Source organism: Canis lupus, chromosome 27 (assembly GCF_011100685.1).
Source record: "Canis lupus familiaris isolate Mischka breed German Shepherd chromosome 27, alternate assembly UU_Cfam_GSD_1.0, whole genome shotgun sequence".
Classification (NCBI taxonomy): Eukaryota; Metazoa; Chordata; class Mammalia; order Carnivora; family Canidae; genus Canis; species Canis lupus.
In genome coordinates, this window is record NC_049248.1 from 36975647 (window position 1) to 36997603 (window position 21957).

Sequence of the window (21957 nt, forward strand, 5' to 3'; positions counted from 1 at the left end):
CATCCTCAGTCCCTCACTCGTGGCACATCACTCTATCAATAACTTCACAGAAGACTATCAGGTCATCAGGAAAGAACACTCTCAGATTTCCCACCCACAGATGAATCTGTAGCTAAATCCACCCTTAAGGTTTTCTTCTTCTCAAACCAGGAAGCTGGGACCACTTCTCTTCCCTTCCTCCCACCACATCACCCACCACATCTGGGGACCAATTCATCTGGGTTCTGCTTCCTTGGCTGTTCTCATTTCCATACTCCTCACTTGTCTCTCCATCCCACTGCTCTTCAGTTGCTCAAATTTGGACACAAAATATTTCCTTTATCCTTGAAATATTGCAATAGATTCTTGATAACAATACTGCCTCCAGTTTTGTTCATCTCCAAACCATTACCACAATGACATTTCAAATAAAATCTGATCTTCTCTATCTCTCTCTTCTCCATTCTCTCTTCTGCTCTCTTAAGTTTTTTTTAGAGACATGCCATGGTCCTTCCTAGCCCTGAAGGCACTGCTTACTCACCAAGACTTTCATTATGATACATTGTTCTCACCAAAGTGCACCACTTAAAACTCCCCCATTGCATTATTTTAAAATGTCACTTATTGAAACTCTATTAAAGGCCAAGGATCAGACCAGCCATTTACTGTATATTCCTCATGTGTCCTTGCTTTTTGCCAGGAAAGTTCATTTTCTTTGTCTAACTCACCTCCCATGTGAACCAAACAATACCTCCTTCTTTAGAAAACTTTCCTTAAAATTGAGATGAGCGCTTGGGTTCAATTCCATCATAACACTTGAAAGCTGAATATATAGTATTTAAGAGTTTGGACTTTGGAGTCAGGTTGCCTTTGATCAATCCTAACTCTGCATTTTACTGTCACATCTTGGGCAAATCATTTATCTCTCTAAATCACAGGTTCCTCCTCTGTTAAATGGACCTAATAATAGTATACAAGTAAAATCTCCAGCAGGATCTGGGACAGTACTCAGTAAAGTAATCAAACAAATGTTTTTGTACTGAAAGTATGACTATTCATTTCAAATTGGATAAACAAAGATGAGAAAGAGCATCCTATCAGATTAAATTTTTCTTCCAAGTGAATTTTAAAAATAAACAGTGAACTTCTAGAGCTGTCTGGTTTTTGGAGCTCAGAACTGGATATAAGGGATTGTTACCCTATTTGTTCCTCATGGAGTTGCAAAAATTAACTGATGTAATGCATGGAAAGCACTTAGAATAATAGTTCATGTTAGTATTAGACTAGGCCTTATCACACTGTCAAGGATTATTCATTCTCTCACCCACTCCCTGTTAGCCAATATACTCCTTGAGATAGAGAATTTTTATCACAGATCTTTGAATCCTCAGTTCTTGCCATACACCTGACACATTTTAGGCACTTGCTGAATGTTAAAGAATGAGTAATAGGCTTCAATCTATTTTTAAAATCAATGTTTTCAGTTTCTCAGAATATTTCACATCCGATATTATATTCACCCAAAATCCATGTAACGTGTCTGGGATTTATCATTTAAAACAGTACCTATGCAATGCTTAAGAGACCATGACACTTAACTTCACCGAAGGAAAAGGTCAAGCTTGTTGCTCTTGTTTTCGTGTCAGTGCTGCCCTTAAATTTGGTATGAAACGTGTTCTTCCATTTATTTAGATTTATTGGAAAGAAAGGAAAGGTGATCATTAAGCTAGTGAAAATCTGCTGGAGAAAAAAAATCATCACCTAACTCCATGTGATTTTTTTTTTTTCACTGAAAGCTCTTAAGGCCTGTTCTGCTTTAATACCTACAAAGAGCCCCAATGATATTAAAGAGTATATTCAACAAACTATACCAGAACAAATGTCTAAAAACAACATACATATGAAAAAGGAGCTCTTAAAATACAAAATTATCAGGGTGCCTGGGTGGCTCAGTTGGTTAAGCATGGACTCCTGATTTCAGCTCAGGTCATTATCTCAGGGTTGAGAGATTAAGCCCTGCATGGAACCTGCTTAAAATTCTCTCTCCTACTCCCTCTTCCCGTCTCCCTCTCTAAGAAAATAAAAAATAAATAATAAAACATAAAATTATCTAAAAGAAACAACCACAATATTTCAACCTAGACAGTCTGCCCCACTGCAGTTTCAGATGACCTTAGAAGAGTCCCACAATTGGATCAGATACTGTATTCTGACCTTTTATCTTCTTATAGAAAATAAAATAATTCCTCAGATTTTAAAGGGTTGGGACTATGGGACAAAGGCAATCCATCAACCTTTCACTCTGTGGCTTCATTTTTAAAATGAGCTTCATTACAAAAATCCACCTCTTAGGGCATGTTATTTGAGTCTCTACCACAGCAAAATACAAGAGAGAAGTCCATTTTCTAGTCTGAACAATTGCATATGTTATTTTCCATATCCTTGATGAAACAGGAGATATGGATATCTTTTGTGCACTTTTATTTCACGCTTCTATATGTACTGTGTATAGTGCATGCAATTCTCTTTGACATTTTAGCGCTAATATCTTTTATATCCTTTAATATTTCTAATTGCAATAATGTTTATTGATATTATAAATATGTGTCAAGTTCTATGCTTAGAGTTGTGACGGTTATAAGATAAACGAGAGAATTCTTTTCTGGAAGATACTTATAGATGTTGCTTTCTCATAAAAACAATACACATAAATGTACATCTTTATGTGTGTTCATAAAGAGATCTGCGTGTGAATATATTATACAAGAGCGTGTGTGTGTGTGTGTGTGTGTGTGTAGACATGCATATGTATGCATATAACCTCTCTACGCTGGATGTGTAAGGATGTTAGGCAGCAAGATGGTGACTCATTTACACCTGTGTTTTGTTTAGTTCTTGAGAGGCAGGAACCAATTTAGGAGTACAGCAAAATCTTTTTTTCTGTCATTGAGAAAGCCACCTTTTTTAAGATCCGAAAAGGATTTTCTCTTCTGATGATATGGTTAGAGTGCCTCTTCTCTCTCTATTATACCCTTTCCAAGAATTTGAAATGGCTTTTACTCTAAACCTCATTTTGAATCATTCACTTTTACTTGATGAGTTCCCTTCAAATGCAGTAATTCTTTTCTCACTGTTTCTCACCATGGGGGCTCTCGTCCCAGGAATCACTGAAAGTGTTCAGAGGAATTGGAGGAAGATTTTCATCCACCAACCCGTCCTCATTCACCTTCCAGGGTAGCGTGCACCCCAATTCAACAAGCCAACAGTTCTTCCCTTCTTACGCTCATTATTTGTCCTTTAGCCTTTGGCCTCTGAGATCCCAATCGGATTGCTGGCTGGATATGAAGAGAAATTTGACCTCAAGACCGGAAGATGTTGCTCAAGAGACATCAGAGTGGCAAGTGAGGAAGAATCCTGATCTCACCTGTCCTCATTCTCCCTTCTCTTTCTATGACACATCTTCTGACATCTCGGCTTCCTGCCCTTGCTTCCAAACTGCAAGCTTTACTTACCCTCCTCTCCAATAGACTCATCCTGCTTTCTTTTATTCTTCACAGTAGCAATTAAAAGTTTTAAAAAATTATAACTTGTAATCTTCTCCCTGACTGCAAGTGTATATTTTAATTACAATCAGCAATGTCCCGCTCTGGGGAAAACATTTGCTCTTTGTATTCACTGCTCTCATTCTTCCCTCCTCTAATTATACCCAGCACCTCCCTCATCTCTGCCTTCTTTCCTCTCCTCCCTTCTCTGGGGGCCTGGATGGAGTACAACTGGCACGGAAATATATTTAAAGGCTCCTGCTTTTAGTGTTATTTAAACATGTTGCACGTGTCTTCCCACAAATGATAAGAATCCATTCACTCATTCAGAATGTTCCTGTAAGATAAAGTGGGACAAAGGAGGGAGGCAAGGGGCAAAATGGATATATTTGCAGTCACCAAGGAATGGCTGCTGGTGTGAGTAGCATCCTGGGGCTCTGTGGCAGATCGACCGAGTTGAGTAGGACCTACTTCTCTGTTGACCGGTTCTGCTTCTCTGTCTTCTAATCTGGTGTCTGCATGCTCCATCCTCACCCCAGTAGACTCCAAGACAAAATGATAAACTAAATATGGGCCCGATATTTGTGTCTTCCCAAAGTTCATATGTTGAAGCCAAACCCCCAGCATGGTGGTATTAGGGGGGTAGACCCTTTGGGAGATGATTAGACAGGAGGGGTGGAAATTTCAGGAATGAGATTAACGCCTTTACAAAAGAGGCCCTAGAGGGATCCCTCATCTCTTCCACCATGTGAGGACACAAGGAGAAGACAGTCATCTATGAACCAGGAAGTGAGCTGTCCCCAAACAAGAAACTTGCCACCATCTTCATCTTGGACTTCCCAGCCTCCAGAACTATGAGAAACAAATGTTTGTTGTTTAAGCAACCCAGTCCATGGTATTTTGTTTATACCTGCAGCAGACTAAGACACTCACTCAAAATTATCATTTTGAAAGTGGGACATGACTATTCTTAAAAGTCACAGAGCTATGAAAAACAAAATGATTGGATTGTGATTGGAAACCTTTGAGAAACAGAATTCTCTAGAAGAGAAGATGTAAATCATCCAGATATATATATTTCTAACTAACAATGTTAGGAAAAAATAAATACTGATGAGACACACACACACATATATATACATATATATATTTTTTTCAGGACAGAAAAATAGGAGCACAGAGATTGATTTGCCCTATTTCTTTAAATTTCCATTTCCTTTGGTACTACCTAATTGCTTTAGTGGCCCAGCACCTTTGCCTAACCTGGTTTCTTAGTGTGCTGTGCTTCCCTCTATCATAGCACTGAATACCCCGGATTGCAGTTGTCTATTTAGTTACCACTCTTTGCTTCTAGGTTGAGATCCCCTTGATGACAAGGAAGATGGGTTTTGTTTTTAGTGCCCAACTGACATAACAAAGAATAGTTAGAATTAGCCCTGCTATATGGACACCAATCAACTTCCTAGCCATCCCTACACATCCTTTACCCTCAAGTAAAGGCAGTGTGTATATTTGAAGTGCAAATCCAGCTTCAAAAGTCAGAGATATATGGAGCTCAGCTCTGAAGTCAGACATATTATTACCATCAAGCTTTCTGCACGTACCCCTGCTATACCCTGAGCGCTTGGCAGTGCTTGACTGGAAATTAATGCTCCTTCCATGTTCGTTGATTGAATGTTTTCAGGCATAAAAAATGAATCAGTTTGGCATGATACACCAACAGAAGAGAAAATTCCATCTAGAATGTTATAAGAAGCTCCTGGCCTGAATACCAAATACTTGTAACAAAAGGCTTTCTTCAGGTCTAATTGGATTTATATTCCTAAATTCTCCTCTCTCTGTCCCCATTGAACAATTCTAGAGAAAAATCCCTGGAAAAGTTTTCATTATTCCATATTTAATCTAATCTAGCAACATGTTATCATATCTCAAAATCTTTCCTGAATGGAGTAGAAAAACTCCAGTTTGCCAGCACAAATGAAGTTACTCTTAGCACTTTTTCCTTCCTTGAGATTTTTCCCGCCAACCCTCTGTTATCTAAGGTAAAGTGGAACTCAAGCAATTTTTAAGAAAGAAGAAATGATATTAGAAGAACCTCAATCATAATCATTAATCTTCTCTAATATCCCTACAAAGTATTTTCCTTAGAAGTTTGAAATTGCATGGTATTTTTAAGTGGCCACACAAATACCAATATATTGGAGCGTACTCTGTTAAAATGCAAAAATATCCACCTCTAGCCTTATTTCATACAGCAGGCAGAATGATTCTTTCAAAACTTAAAATGATGATGACATCCCTTTTGCTCTCAACCCTTCCCGGATTCTCTTCATATTTTGAACACAATTTAAAGTCTTTGCTTTGGCCATAGTTTGCCCTGGGGAAGCCATCTGCTACCTCTCTCTCCCTCCCCGCCACATTGGCCTCTGTCTGTCCCTTGAACAGACAACACACCTTGCTGTCCCTCCTCTTGAGATGCTACTAACCCACCTGTTTTCCTGGCTCCCTAGCTAATTTATTGTAGGCCTCAGCTCTGAGGGGGGTGGGGGGTTCCTCCTTAGAGAGGCTTCTGTCTCACATTCCTTTCTGACCTGGACTCCTTCTTCACAACACTATGTGTGAAATTGTCTGCTTATGTATTTACAGTCTATCTTCCCCATTAGAATATAAGTTTCACGGGGGCATAGACCCCAGTTTGTTCACCAGTGTTAACTGAGGCACCTAAAAGAGAATTTACTCCCAGTAGAATTAAAAAGGGAAAGTGAACCATAGAGGTTGCATCCTTCGCAAATATTTTATTGACCACATGAAGAAACCAAGGCTCAAGATTAAATGAGTCATCCAAGGTCACAGTTAATCAGCAGCAGAACTGGATCTCAGTTATACTTACTTCTGGCCCAATAGCTTTTGATTATAAGAAAGAAACATGAAAGAAAGGAATGCCCATGCTGACTTCCAACTTGTCAGAAACTAACACTTTATGTTTTCCAGAAAAGTCTGTCTGTAAAAGCTGTAAGAGTTTTTAATCTCAGTTTATTTTTGTTTTCCTCCCATTCACCAAGAGTAAGTCCTAGTGTGATTTTGCAAATCCCAGAACGTGAAAGCTAACAGGGTGTGACAGCTGGTGTGTCCCATGCTCCTCACACTCAGTGGTCTGTAACAGGGTAAATGACACAATTACCTACTGTAATTACTGCTGCTGACAATACAGTTTCCCTGGTGAATGCATTATGAAATTCAGAACTGCTTTTCTTGTCAATCCAATCCAAATCTCTTCCTACATATTTTGGGCAATATTTTGCTAAATAAATATATAAAAATTAAAGCCCAAATCTAAGCGGACCCTGATTACTTAGCGTAATTCAGGTACTTTGTATGCATTCTGCTTTCATCTAATTTTTTTGCACGAAAATGTGAATCATTTTAACAAAGTTTTGCTTTAAATCAAGAATCCGTTCTCACTGGTTACAAAGACACACAAAATACTTCACAGAAATACAGATACACCAAAAGAGTCAGAAATGAATAAACAAAGCATTGGCTAAAATCCTGGTCTACAGCAGTCTGCTCTACAAACTTGTTACTTATTTCATTTCGACTCTAAAGGCACTTAATACTTACAGACACAAACAATTGTAGTATTTGACTGTTCTAAGTTTGGCTGCTAGCCAAAATCCTATACCAATTACAGGTAGGCTGTCAAAAAATAAAAATGCAGAGGGACACACTGGTCTACAGATATAACTTGTTTTACTTTTCTTCAAAAAAGACTGCAATTACCAAATTCCCATTCTAAGACTGGGATTAGTGGATTGAATACCTTAAATTTAGTATTAAAAAGAATCCCACTTAGGAGAAAGCACAAATTCTTTTCGCAAGCATAGTAAGGAACACACTCTTTTCTCCCTATGGATAACACCAACATGTTAACAGAAGTACATTAGCAACTAGATGATTTTGATTTTGCAAATAAGTGGTTCCTGCTTTAATGATGCAATATATTCCTGGAAACCACACCAGAAGGCCGATTATCATTAAATGGAACTAATCATGTTCTTATTGGCTTCACATGTTCTACCAAGGTCTGGCACCATCAGCAAAAACCAAAGAATAAATGGGTGAGGAGGTCAAAAGCAAAGGACGTGTGCCTGATAATCAATGTTGAATGTGCTCAGTGGTGAAAAGAGGGCTGATATGCAATTCAAGCACATAGTAACTTGAAAGAGTGATCTCTATTCCATAGCGACACAAAAGAATCGGACCCATCGTACCTTTTCAATTTAATATTCCCTTTCTTTGTAACAAAATTAGAGGAGGTAAGTGCCATCCACACCTCAAGATGGAAGCACTAGAGGAATATCAAGAATGATGAGTCAAGATAAGGATATATATCTCTCTGTATACAGAGTAATGTACTAAGAGGAGAAAATTTTACATTTTAATATATACCAACATGCAATGCTAGTTAATGAAGCAATTAATATAGGATGATTACTTTTGCAAGTGAAAGCCATGGTAAATCAGTAAATCCTTTCTGAATATTTTAGACTTTCCTGTTACCCAGTGGTTTCTAACTAATTGTAGCATACCCACCCATAAGGTAGACAGTGGTAAACCATTCAGTTACTTCCTCCTGTATGGCACAATCAAGGGCAAAATTCAGTCTCATGCAAGCCGAGATTGAAGTGCTAAATCCATTATTCCAATTTCCAATCCCATTGTACCCTATATAACTCTCCCAACCTGAGAACTGCCCTCAGTTATTGGTCAGTATTTTGTCTCAAGGTGTTTGGAACTGCTAATTTGTCTACCTATTTGGACTAATTTCTATATGCAATATTCTTCTGCAGGCTTTTCCTCCTTCAAGAGCCCAGTGAGGCCTTATCTGATCACATAATCTAAGTAGGTCCTCAGTGCTGGTATCCATAACATAACTTCGTAGCAAATAGCATTTAATAACACTCATCCAGTTATTTGTTTACTAGTCGTCTACCCCCCTACATAGCAAAGTCCATCGAGAATTGTTTGACTAGCACTGTGTCCAGCCCAGAGCAGGTTTTTAAGAGATATGAACTAGATTAATGTGTCCTTTTCCCCCTCTCTATGCCTTTTATCACACTTCATAATTTTAAATTTGAAAATTTTCTAGGTCTGGAGACTAGTAAATATGCAGTTGAGGGATAACAGCTTCTCCAGTCAATGTAGAATAACTGCATAATATCAGGTTTTTATTTGAATGCAGTTTTATTTCAGGAGACATGATATTTTAGAGTATCTAAATTTGGATGAAAAAAAGAGTCCAATAATATAATTTCATTCTACTGTATTAATTTTACTTAAGAGTGAGAATTATTTCTATAAAAATAGGCTAAATTATAACTTTCAAACTGAAGTGTGAAAGGGTATAATTTCAATTTCAGCCTATTAACAGAGTCCACTGTAAAGGCAAAATACTGGATCAGCGCAGTTTAGTGTATCTTTTTAAAAATCACTTGGAAATCACTTCAGAAGAATTAGAAAAACAAGTTTATTGAAGATATGCTTCCTATTAATGGGATTATCCAGTCAAGAGAATTAGCTGAAACCAGATTGATTTTTAGAGGATTAAAATATGAAGTTACAGAATGTACTGTGTTTCAGAGAAGGGCACAGGGTTGTGTTGTTCTTGCAGTAATGAACTAGAGGTAAGGGCATCACAAAGATGCCAGAGGCAAGTTGGCCTGGAAATGTACAGATGTCACCTTTGTAGTCACATACATTACTACAAGGTCTTTATGGACAGACTCAGCATTTCAGAGATGGATTGGGCACATCCAATGAAATAATACACGGAAACTCTGGCACTTCTGGGTTAAAAGGTTATTTTCCTCGTTCATTTTTATGAATATTATGGTAATTGAATAAAAATGCAGACAGAAAATATTTATTAGCAAATCTTTTCCCCCAGACATCGCCAGCAACCAAACAGACTGGCTTGCATTATCTTCTATTTGCCAATACTCTCATATATTTTCAACTCCACTGCAACTGTTACTTCCTAACCTAGATCTAGAAGTACATGAAGGTTTTAGAATATCGGTTTCCTTTGGAAATTTCTTTCTTTTTCTTTTTAATTTGGGATCTTTTTTTTTTTATTTTTATACACATGACAAGATTTTACACTGAGAATAGTTAAATGGTACAAATTTACATTCATGACGAATGTTAAAAAAATAGAAATTTCTTTTCTAATCTGCCTTTGTCCTTCTGAAAAGATTCCCATAAATAGAACTGACTTGACGAAAAAAGTATCTTTTAAAAAGACAGGCTTACTGGTTACATGTTATAATAAATAATGAAGCACAAATATGTGATCCTATGTTACTAATAGCCACATTAATTATGTTGAGGTTGGTTCATTATCCATACAGCAGCAATATTTATATGCATATTTTGCATATTTAACATTTTACTATTTGGGGTATATATAATTTATATTGTTATAATCAAGTAGAGTTGGTATGAACAGGAAAATGCCTCATCTTTTGCTGGCGTTTATAATCAAGCTTATGTTTAGCTACTACCTGTTGAACTTCTACAACATATGAAGTACTATAACATGTGATTTACCTTGTTCTTTGATTTGATCTTCACAACAATCCTATGAAATAGGTATTGGTATGAGGCAAATGAGGTGTACAGGAGTTCATCTAAGGCTATACCTTTGAACTGGGGGAGCTAGGATTCAAAGTCAGATCTGTGGAATTCTACGTGTGAACTTTTAAACACTAAAATAAGACCTAATCAATCTAATTATCTTCTTCATTCAAAATGTTGTATCTTATGAAAAGTAAATATACCACCCCTTAACTGTCCCAGTCATATGGCTACACTGCGGATTTGGTTACCCAAAGGCACTATTCCAATATTCAAGATCATATAATCGGTATTTCTTATGAGTTTCACTCTGGGACCACCCTTTAAAGTCAGGGGCATGTCCTATTATAAGCATTCCACTTTACGGATGAGATTTAACTAACACACATCAACAGAAGAGTCATAATGAAGAGACTTATTCGGAATAATAAGTGAGGAAAGAGTGATTTTTATAAAAAGGATACTCCCACAGATTTAGTAGTCTTATGAACATTGTTTTTTGAGTAACGTTGAATGGAACCGAGATTAGACATGTCCTGTGTTTCAAGGGGCAAAATAAGATTGGCTTCAGTCAATGATCCAGAAACACAGTATTTATTCCATGATAACTTCTTTTGTATTAGCCTCCTTGCCTAAAATCCCCTTTCTTCACCCAATTGACCCAAATTATATCTTTCTTGAAATACCTAACTCATATTTCATCACTTTAACAAAAATGTTTCTGAGACAATCCCCATTAAATTCCTTATCCTCATAACTCCTAGGAAATATCATATTAGCTTCTTTTGATTACTCTTATTTGTTATAAAAACTTTCAAACAAACCTCTTTGAGAATAGGACCTGTATCTTTTGAAAATGAAAATAGATATCTAAAAAAAAAAAAGATATCTATAAAAGCTACTAAGTAAGCAAATTAATAAAGTAATTAAAAGCAAAATTTTCACACATTATGGGAAAACACACTTGAATATCCCTTGGTTTAAGAAAGAATCCCAATGGAAATTATGAAATACTTAGAACTAATGACATAGAATATTAAAATAAAGATTAGATAGAAATTTACAGATTTAAATGCATTCATTGAAAAAACATGGCTTTCAAAACAGCAGACATGGGCATCAGTATTTATTAGTAGTGTGATTTTAGGCAAACTACTGAATATTCCAATGCTTCATGTTCATCACTTATGCAATGGAGCTCATAACACCAAATGTATTATATTATTTTGAAGATTAAATAATATGTGTAAAATATCTAGAACTATGCTTGACACATTGGAGGAATTATTTTTTAATATTATCAACACTTTCACTGAAAAAGCCAAAAAAACCCAAAGTGATGAAGAGAACTGACATTTAACTAGTGGCATTAACACATTTAAAGGGAGAAGAAAGTGGCTGCACAGTTTGCATTCCCACCAATGTTCATTCCCTTAGTGCAAGAAGGTTCCTCTTTCTCCATATCCCAGCCAACACTTGTTTCAAAACAAATGAGCCAAGGAGAGAGAGAGAGAGAGAGAAGCAAACCAAGAAACAGACTCCTAACTATAGAATCAAACTGATGGTTACCAGAGGGGAGGTGGATGAGGGGGTGGGGTGGGTGAAATAGGTAATGGGCATTAGGGGTGCACTTGCTGTGATGAGCATGGGGGGCTATATGGAAGTGTTGAATGACTATATTGTACACCTGAAACGAATATACTGTGTGTTAACTAATTGGAATCAAACAAAAACTTTAAAAAAAGTGTTAATAAACATATAAGTAGAAGCCTTTGGAAAAAAATAAAGGGAGACAAAATAATATGTGCACTAAGCCTGGAAAAGAGAAATTGAAGGCAGTGGAATTTGCTATCTTCCTCCTTCATTATCTAGGGAAAGAGCACACTGACCAAAATACACCAGTATTCCAGTCTCCTTATAATCATCTCATTAATTCTTTTTGCTGTAACTATAATTCAATTATCCCTCCAGTTTTTGTACCAAAGGAGAATGTCGTAACTAGGCCAGAGAGAGAAATAGTCTTCTTGACTACACTAATAGAAGAGGCTAGCAGTGAAAATTGTGTGTATTAAAAAAATAGGAAGAAAAGGAAATAGGATAAGAAAATAGGAAGAAAAAATATGACCCCATAAAGAAGTAGGGGGAAGAACATGCAGATAGACAAAATAAAACCTACAGTGGTCTGGTTGTTACAGGTCAAGAGGCGAGGGCAGTGGTATAAAATGCCAAAAAGATATAAGCAAAGGGATTTATTATTTTAAAAAGATTGTATTTATTTATTCATGAAAGACAGAGAGAGGCAGAGACATAGGCAGAGGGAGAAGCAGGGTCTCTGTGGGTAGCGTGATGTGGGACTTGATCCCAGGACCCCGGGATCAAAGGCAGGGACTCAACCACTGAGCCACCTAGGTGCCCGGAGCAAAGGGATTTAAAGTAGGCATTTAGGGGGTCACTGATGATTTCCATGGGAGCAAATTCAGGAGAAGAGAGAAAGAAGCCAGGTTAGAAGAGGTAAGTGGTAAAGAAGTGCTGGTGAAGCCAAGTAGTAAACCATGTTCTTTACATATTTTACCATTAGTTAGCTAGAGTGAGGTCCTCTCCATCCTATAAAATGCCAAATCCACAGGAACTATTTTACTCCGGGTGACTAGAAGTCAGTCAAGAGAAGAGAGAAGTCACAAAAGGTAATACATATATATCTTAAATACTTTTAAGTTAAAATATATAAATGAATATTTACTTGTCAGTCTCGAATGGAAGCCAAGTCTTTTGCTTTGAGTTTCTTAAAGTGTTCCTTTCAGATGTCATACCAATTATGTATTCTGTAGGAGTTCCAGCATTAATTTATTTAAAATGGAACGAAAAATTAAAGGCACCTGCAGAACAATCTGTAGAATTGTAGATTTCTATGATTTTTCCCAATGTTTTATAGCTTTCTTGCCTACCCCTAATTTGATAACACATGGCTTGCCTCAACCAAGTTTTTCCTACATTTTCAACTTACTTTTTTTTATGTGAAACATTTTCTTTTTGAGAAATACTAGCTTATTTGGTGGGTTGGTTAAGTTTTGGTTGGCTAAACGTACTTCTACTACATAGGGAAAATTGCTACCTTCCTTTCCACACTAATACTACCCCTGTAAAATTCCTTACCCTAAGGGAGAACACATTTGGGTATAGTAAGAGGTTGCCAGCTGAAAAGCTCTGCCTTAAAATAAGTCTATTAATTGATTATATATCCTAATATAATTGGCACTGATCCAATTCCTTCTTATACAACTTAAAGAGCTACTTTAAATAAGAAAATGTATGTGAAACACCCTGAAAACTGTAAAGCACTTATAAAAGTAATTATTATTAGAGAGATGATTTATACCACTTGTCATTTGGCTTTAACCCTTCTGTTTACCCAACAATTGTTTATTGACCACCTATTGTATACCAGACATGACTGGACGCTGGATATACAATGATGAAAACACAGACATGTTTTCTGCACTTGTGATGCTTACAATGAAGGAAAAAGGAATTAAACAGATGGACAGACAAGCCACAGTGAGTGTTATAAAAGAAAAAGTTTTGGATGTTTTGAGAATAACACAGTAGACCAATATTAAATTAGCTGGTCCCAGATAACCCTTAAAGATCTGAAGAATGAGTTACAATCAGTCCAGCAAAAACAGAAAGAATTGTTGCAAGCAGAAAGAATAGGATGGGCAAAGGCTCAAATGTTGGCAAGAACCTCATGAGTTTGAGGCCTGAAGAAAAGCTGGGTGTCTAAAGAGATATGAGACAGAGGGATTGACATGAGAAAGGGCTGGAAAGGTAGGCAGAAGTCAGATTGTACAGCACCCTTTAGGACACATTAAGAGATGACCTATTTTTTACCTTAAGATCAATGGGAAGTCACCAAAAGGTACTAGAGATTTAAAAAAAAATCACTGTGCAGTGGGGAGAATGGGTTGGAACAGGGCAAGTATGGAAGTAAAGAGGTCATTAAAGGATGGGGTCCTTGATTACAGTGGGACATGGGACATGGAGACACATAGAGAAAAAAATACAGATGAAATTGATAAATTTACTAATAAATTAGATTATTCTATTAGTTTGGGGTGAGGGAGAGACAGATGGCAAAAGAGAGATGAAGATTTAAGCCTCCTTGAGGATTAGGCCTGCCTAGAGGGGAAAGTAGAAGAGAAAGTCTACACATAGCAGATATGATTGTAAATAATAACAAAAGGATAAACCACACAACTGCATATATTTGCTTGACATTCATGAACCTGTGCAAACTAATCCTTTTGCAGCTTTGTTTCAGCCACTCCATCACATCCCATTCCTGACACACACATAAATCATCCTAAGTTGAACTGGACCACTTGATATTTCCTAATAAGGCCTTGAGTTCCTTTCCTTGTTAATCTTGACATCTTACTTATTCTTCACAGTCACTATGTACTCAGAATGCTCAATCTAGAAATGAGTCATGTTTGACTCCTCCCTTCCCCTCGTTCTGTACAACCCATAAATCACAAGTCCTGATGATTCTCCTTCAAAGTATCAATCTGTCCACTTTTCTCCATTTCCAGGGCTATTACCCCGGTCAGGACCATCATTATTAACTGCCTAGAAGAGTCTCCTAACTGGCCCTTCCAATTCCACTTTCGCCCTCCAACCAAACCATTTTCCAGTTTTTACAGGCATATCTTTAAAATATAAATCCGATCGAGCCTTTCCTTTGCTTAAAATACTTCAGAGTCTATGATATCTAGACTAAAATCCAAGCATTTTCCTTGGTTTAAGATTGCATGATTTGGCCCCATCCAATCCTTCATTCTTACCTATGCCACCATCTTCTTTCCTCACTATGCTACAATCCTGATGCCTCTTTTTCACTCCCTCCAACACATTAACCTTTTATGCTAGCTGAGGGCAGCTGGATATGCCTGGCAGTCACTATCTTTTCCCTAGTATACATTTCCAAAAGGAAGCTGGAAATTCTTCGGGGTCAAAGACTTATTTGTACAGTCCCAGTGTTTGATATAAAGCTTATCTCCCCTGATGACTTGAGAGGCAACCTAAAACCATGTGGATTAAAATGCATATTACTCAAAGCAAATGCTCAATAAATATGTGCCAATTGTTTCACAAATATGAAAGGACTAAGAGACAATTTTCATGAACTTTCAAGCTATCATCATCATCATCACCATCGCTGTAATTTATTGAACACTTACTATGAGCCAGGGACTAAATGAAACACTTTTCACTGAATCTTTACAACAACCTCACAAGGTGGAAGCTGTCATCCCAATTGTAATAATAATGATAAAAACTAAGGCTGAAGGGGTAAATATTTTGTTCATTGTTATTCAGCAATTAAATAACAGAGCTGGGATTTTAACCCTGATCTGTCTGTCTCTACAAATAATTAGTCATTCCACCTTCCTGAATTACTAAGAGCTTAAATTAAGGACTTACGTTTTCTCTGACTTTGGGGGAAAAAAACATTTTAACAATCCCAAATTTGTAAAAATCAGTACATGTCTGATCAGTTTGTACATTCTCTACATTGTTTAGATATCTTACGCTGATAGTGCACTGCTTCAGTTGCTATTTTCAGAACATGGTTGCCTAGCAACAAGCATTATCAGACTGAATGATATTCCAGATTGCATTTTGTTATAATATAGTTAACACAGTATTTACATAGAAATATTTGAGGAACAACGTGAGCAAATTTAGTGAAATGAATTACAAAGCAGGAACTCTACAATAAAGCATAAACAATAAGGTGGAAGCTTTTCTGTCCAGGAACACTTTGGTTTTCAAATATTTCCAAGTCATCAAATGTATGTGGAATCCAATGTGGTTGGGAGTGATAGCAGGGAACTGAGGATGGTAAAACTTGAAAATTGAAGCAGTTAATAGTAGTAAGGTCGGAGAGAACTATGGTTACTTTATGAAGGGGGGGAAAAACGCTCCACAGATATCAGATCCTATTCAGGATTCTCACAGCTACCTTCTTTTGGAACCAGATGTAACTGAGAAGGAACATATGGCTAGCTCCACACAAAGCCATCACCATGAGCAAAATAAGCAAAACAAAGCACACACTGAAAAATAGTGACTTCAATACTATCATCTTCTGACATGGAAAATAAATTCATGGGGAAAATATGGGTACGGAATACACACCCAAAGCATGAGCCAAGAACAATGTGAAGGGATGACACCTCCTTGTCAGCTAAATCGTATTTCTCTTCCCTCAGCTTATTTATTAAAACAATCTATTTCCAGAAGTAAGTGATGAAGTCAATTGTAAAATTCAAGCAAAATTACTTCATGATAAAAAAGGGATTTGAACAAAATGAAGGATAATGAAATGATTCACTTTTTTTGCAAGACATCTAGTAATCCCAGTGTCTGATATAAAGCTCATCTCCCCTGATGACTTGAGAGGCAACCTAAAACCATGTGGATTAAAATGTGTCTTTTAGGACTGATGTGTTCTTAAAAAAAAAGAATAGGGAGAAAAAAATAAATTATATTGAAGAAGGAAAGGGAGAAAAAAATAAATTATATTGAAGAGAGAAAGGAGAGAAAAGAAATAATAAACAGAGTAAGGTGGCAGACTGAAAGATCCCAGGATTTGCCATCTGAAAAGCTAGTCAGGGGCCTGGCGTTTAAAAATTGTGAGGTCTTGTACCAGTTTAATTTCTGGAGTAAAAATTTTCTCCTCTGTGAAATGGAGATAACATTGCCTGCCTTGCCTAATTCACAGATTTCTGTGAAGCTAGAAAAGATCGATCAGTGAGGTCACTGTTGCACTTTCTCACAGCTCAGTTTATGAGTCCCAAGGGATGGGTGTGAGCAGAGAGAACAGGCTGGTAGTTTGTCATCTAGGCAAGGGTTTCCAGACAATTCTTAACTTGATAATTATGCTATCCAACCTGAAAAAGATTTTGAGAACTCATATAATTTATTAGAAATCAATGAGAAAAATATCAGCAGCCAAAATAAATAAAAGGGTTAAGGGTTATGAGCACACAATTCACACACACACACAAAAGAAAACCAAAAAGCAATATACATATAATAGAACAATGTTCATATTGTAAATAAAAGACATTTAAAAATACCAAGATAGGTATATCTTGGTATTTTTGCAAACCTATAAAATTTATAGGTAAAAAAGGGAAAAAGTATCAGCACAAATGAAAGTTCAGACAACCAGCCTTCTCATATACTGCTGGTGAATATAAATTGGTATGAACTCTCAGAGGGCAATTTCATATTATATATCTCAATATCTCAACAAAAATGTACAGAACCTAGGTCTAATCATTCTCTTCTATTTCTAGAAACGTATCCTAAGGAAATTATCGCAGAGAGGCTTACAAAAATTCCTGCACCACATATTATCTGAGACTGACATTTTGAAATCAAAATTTCAACTCTACATGACTGGCTAAATAAATTAGAATTTATTCTATAGAGTGTTATGCCATCATCATAAATTATGTTGTAAAGTATTGTTGGTATAGGAGAAAATATTTTACTAAATTAATAATTTTAAAAGTCAAAAAAACAGTATTACAGTATGATTCCAATTTAATTTAAAAAGGTACACATATATTGTATACACTGATAAAAGAATAAAACTATTTCTAAAGTATTAACCAGCAGTATCTCTAGGAGATGGGATACTGGGAGATTTTAATTTCCTTTCTCCCTCTTTGGGCTTCTCTGTATTTATTTTACTGGAGATATCTATTACATCTGTATCAGAAAAAAAATAAGATTCATATACAAAAGAACACATGTAGCAATGTGAAAGCAGCAAATTTAGGGTTTCATGTAAATATGGTACATTTGAATTCACCAATGTTAGGCTTTTTAAATACATGATTTGTTTTCCCCTGGATTTCAGAAGGTTGTTTTTTTTTTTTCTTTTTAAAGATTTTATTTATTTATTCATGAGAGAGAGAGAGGCAGAGACACAGGCAGAGGGAGAAGCAGGCCCCACGCAGGGAGCCCGATGTGGGACTCGATCCCAGGTCTCCAGGATCACACCCTGGGCTAAAGGCGGCATTAAACCTCTGAGCCACCAGGGCTGCCCATTTTATTTTTTTTTAAGATGAGAGACACAGATGGAGAGAGAGGTACAGACACAGGCAGAGGGAGAAGCAGGCTCCATGCAGGGAGCTTGACGTGGGACTTGATCCCAGGTCTTCAGGATCACACCCTGGGCTGAAGGCGGCGCTAAACCGCTGAGCCACCAGGGCTGCCTTTTTTTTTTTTTTTTTTTTTAAGATTTTATTTATTTACTCAATAGGGTTTTTATCTGAATTCATTTTGGTGGGCTGGTTCTATTATGTGTGTAGGACATACAGATTTTGCAAAATTAAAAATAAAAGCTTATCTAAACTTTTAAAAATACTTAGAAATGTTTTAAAAGGTTAGAAACACGGGTAGTAGTTTCTACTTGGAAAATATCAATAAATTCACCAGAGAAAATATAATCTAATCAGGGAGATGTCTGATAGGATAAAGCAACTAGAAAGGAATAATGCCAGAAAAAACATTTGGGTTGAAATTGCCTCAAATCTGCATTTACTACTGATACAGAGGAAGATTTAGCTATTGATATATTAGGAATTCAGAGGCTAATGCATACAGAGGAACAAACTCATTCTATTTCTCTGTTGGGATAATCTTGGAATAACACATTCAGGTCATTATGTTGCAGTAGAAGAAAAAATATGGACATAACAGGTTTGGTTTAGTAAAGAGCAATAAATAAGAGTAAGATGCTAGCAGGATTGACAGGGATACGAGCTCATTGTGTGGCATGTAACTGAGTTTAATTTTGGATAATATATCTGAGATAAATTCTAGGCAATGTATTTAAGAAATGACAAAGAACCCCAGCTGTCACCTACTAGTATTTATAAGGCATATCCTGAATGTCTCCTCAAATAGCATCAGGGAAGTATGGCACCTGGATGTAACAAAGGAAGAAGAGTCTTAATTTAATTCAGGCTCAGCTTTCTGGTGAATCATCTGATCATCAGTCTTAGGAAGGCACTAATAAACCCCACAGATACCCTATACTTAGCAAGGTAAAGTGTATACATACACAAAATTCCATACTCCCTAATACACTTTATGTTCCTTAGAACTCCGATGCGATGTATTTGATGCTCTTGTTTGTTAATCAACAAATCTCTGTTAAATGAATTAATAAACTCAGATATCTACCGATATTCATTCAAGTCCAGGAACTGTTCTAGGAACCCAGTGATGAACAAAGCAGAACCAGGAGATATTTTCCCCCGCTTTCAAGGAGCTTACAGGAGTTAAGGAAAGATAGGCAATAAGTAAGGAAAACACATGAAAGGGATTCTGTGGATTAGCCGCAGAGGGTAACACAGCAGGTAAAATGATGGGGAACCACAGGGCATGGCAAAAAGGCTGTTGAGTGTGGGCGTGGGAGGGATATTTAAAACCTAAAAGATGAGGAAGAGTCAATTGTGCAAAAGGAAAAGAGGAAAGCATTTCAAGTAAAAGAGACAAGATATAAGACTGAAGAAGAAAGAGGTTTGGGATTTCTTCCAGAACATAAAAAGAAGTCAATGAGACTAAGCATAAGAAGCAAGACATAGAGGAGAATGAGCTAAGGTAGGAGAGGTAACATTAATAGGGTGTCTTAGACTTGTATAATAGGAGGGAGACAGAGACAAGGGTCTGGATTTGAGCTCCTATTTAAAAACCTAAACAAAGAGCATGCAGATGAATTGAGTGTGGAAGGAATCAAGAGTGTCCTCAATGCCTGTAGCTGTACCAAAAGTGTGGTGGCTGAGGCCAAGATGGGTAAGACTAGGAGAGAAATGTTTTCCTATTCCGAATTTCAACTTGCTCCTTGGGTACAGTAATCTCTTTTACAGTTGAATAAGAGAAGAGAGTATCATAATATCTGGCTAAGCATACGCTATTTTACAGCTGTGGTTGTAGGCACTTCAAAAATTTAGTACTTTTAATCTTGACAATACCTTTATACAGTGGGTATAATTTTTCCATTTTACCAACAGAGAAAGAGCTTCAGGGAGGTAGAGCAACTGGTTGAGTTTCCCAGCTAGTAAATGACAGGTTTCTTCAAATACCCCTCACTTCCTAACTCCTAACCAATATTTTCCCATCATTTCTTCCCCCCACCTCATTTTGCATCCATCCTTATAATTTTATTCAAGCAAATGACCGGAACACATTGCTTATAACTGTTTAGCAATCGTTTTGTCTTTTATTTGTTTTCAATTACGTGATAAATGACTATATTTCTACCTCCTCTGAGATAATAAAGTCCCCAAAGATATAGGTCTTCCTTATATTTGTATCATCCATAGCACTAAGAACATGTCTCCAAATTGCAGTTAATATTTTTGAAAACCACTTATGCCAGGGGCTGCTGTCAACTTCTTACATGTGTATTAAACTCATCCAATCCTCATGTTGCATGTGAAGTACATAGTGTTATTTCTATTCCCTTTTTATAGACGAGGAAACAGAGGCACTGAGAGAGTTAAGTCACCTGCTGAAGGTCACTCATCTAATAAGGTGCACAGACAGGATTCAAACTCAGGTTGTCTGGCTCCAGAGTGATGTGTGTGAACAATACTATACTATCTACTGAGTATGAAGGAAAGAAGACACCGCAAGGAAAGAAACCAGAAAAACTTGAATGAATGGAGCTTAAAATCACTCTTTATCCATGAAGGTCAAATACTACTGGGACACTTAATTATCTCCTCCCTGAGCGGTCCTATCACTTAAAAGCTTACAAATGTGGGATGTTATTTAAACTTCTTTAGTTTCAGTTCCTAAAGGAGTAAAATGCGGATGATAATAGTATACTGAGCTGCAAAATGGTTAAGAGAAAATGCATATAAAGGGCTTAGCACTGGAGCACCTGGGTGGCTCAGTGGTTGAGTGTCTGCCTTTGGCTCAGGTCGTGATTCCGGGGTCCTAGGATTGAGTCTCACTCAGGCTTCTCACAGGGAACCTGCTTCTGCTTCTGCCTATGTCTCTACCTTTCTGTGTTTCCCATGAATAAATAAATATTTTTTTTTTTAAAAAAAGGACTTAGCACTGTGTCCTGCATATAGTGAACATAAAGGTTAGCTCTTATTATTAGCAAATGCCTAATGTATAGGTGCTCAATAATTAATTGTTTAATGAATGCCTGGTTTTATCAGTTCTGTAATAGACGACATACCAAAGTACAATAGCACACACCCATTCTAAAATCTAGAAGGAATATGAGGCTATGACTAGAAACCAAAAGCATGCAAGGATGTACCTAGGAGTGGGTAGCAGAGTCCCCTACACGATTCTACTGGGACTGGCTCTGATACAAAACCTGATGGACTTGAACCTGAAGATGGTGAGACTTGGAGCCAAACTTCACAACTATATGTTTGGCTCACATATCCATACTCTGGGGGACAATTTTGCTTTCCTTAAAATGATGGAAGAAAAGAATAGCTAAACGTTATTTCCTCTTCTTATATGAATGGGGTTTCCCCACTTACAATAATTGAGAATTTGAGCAAGTTACTCAACCTTTCCAAGACATAGCTTTCTCATCTATCCAGAGGGTTCTCTGCAGCATGAGATATTATAATATTTAGCTACCTAGCACAAGGGAAGCATTCACAAGATGATAAGTATACAGTCTAACTCTAAGACCAATACTGTCCAAACCTGAGGCCAACTCTTAAATTCTATTGATGAAACTACT

At 36.9% G+C, this 21957-nt stretch overlaps 1 protein-coding gene and 1 long non-coding RNA gene across 4 annotated transcripts in view; both read right to left on the reverse strand.

Annotated features, from left to right (window-relative positions):
• The window catches only part of NELL2 (neural EGFL like 2), a 381289-nt gene that overhangs the window by 108520 nt on the left and 250812 nt on the right, over positions 1-21957 (reverse strand). The window lies entirely within an intron of this gene.
• On the reverse strand, positions 10600-15768 carry LOC111092778. Its single transcript, XR_005380066.1, has 3 exons — positions 15639-15768; positions 12730-12804; positions 10600-10693 (listed from the first exon to the last, which is right to left on the reverse strand). It is a non-coding gene; the product is annotated as an uncharacterized LOC111092778 (long non-coding RNA).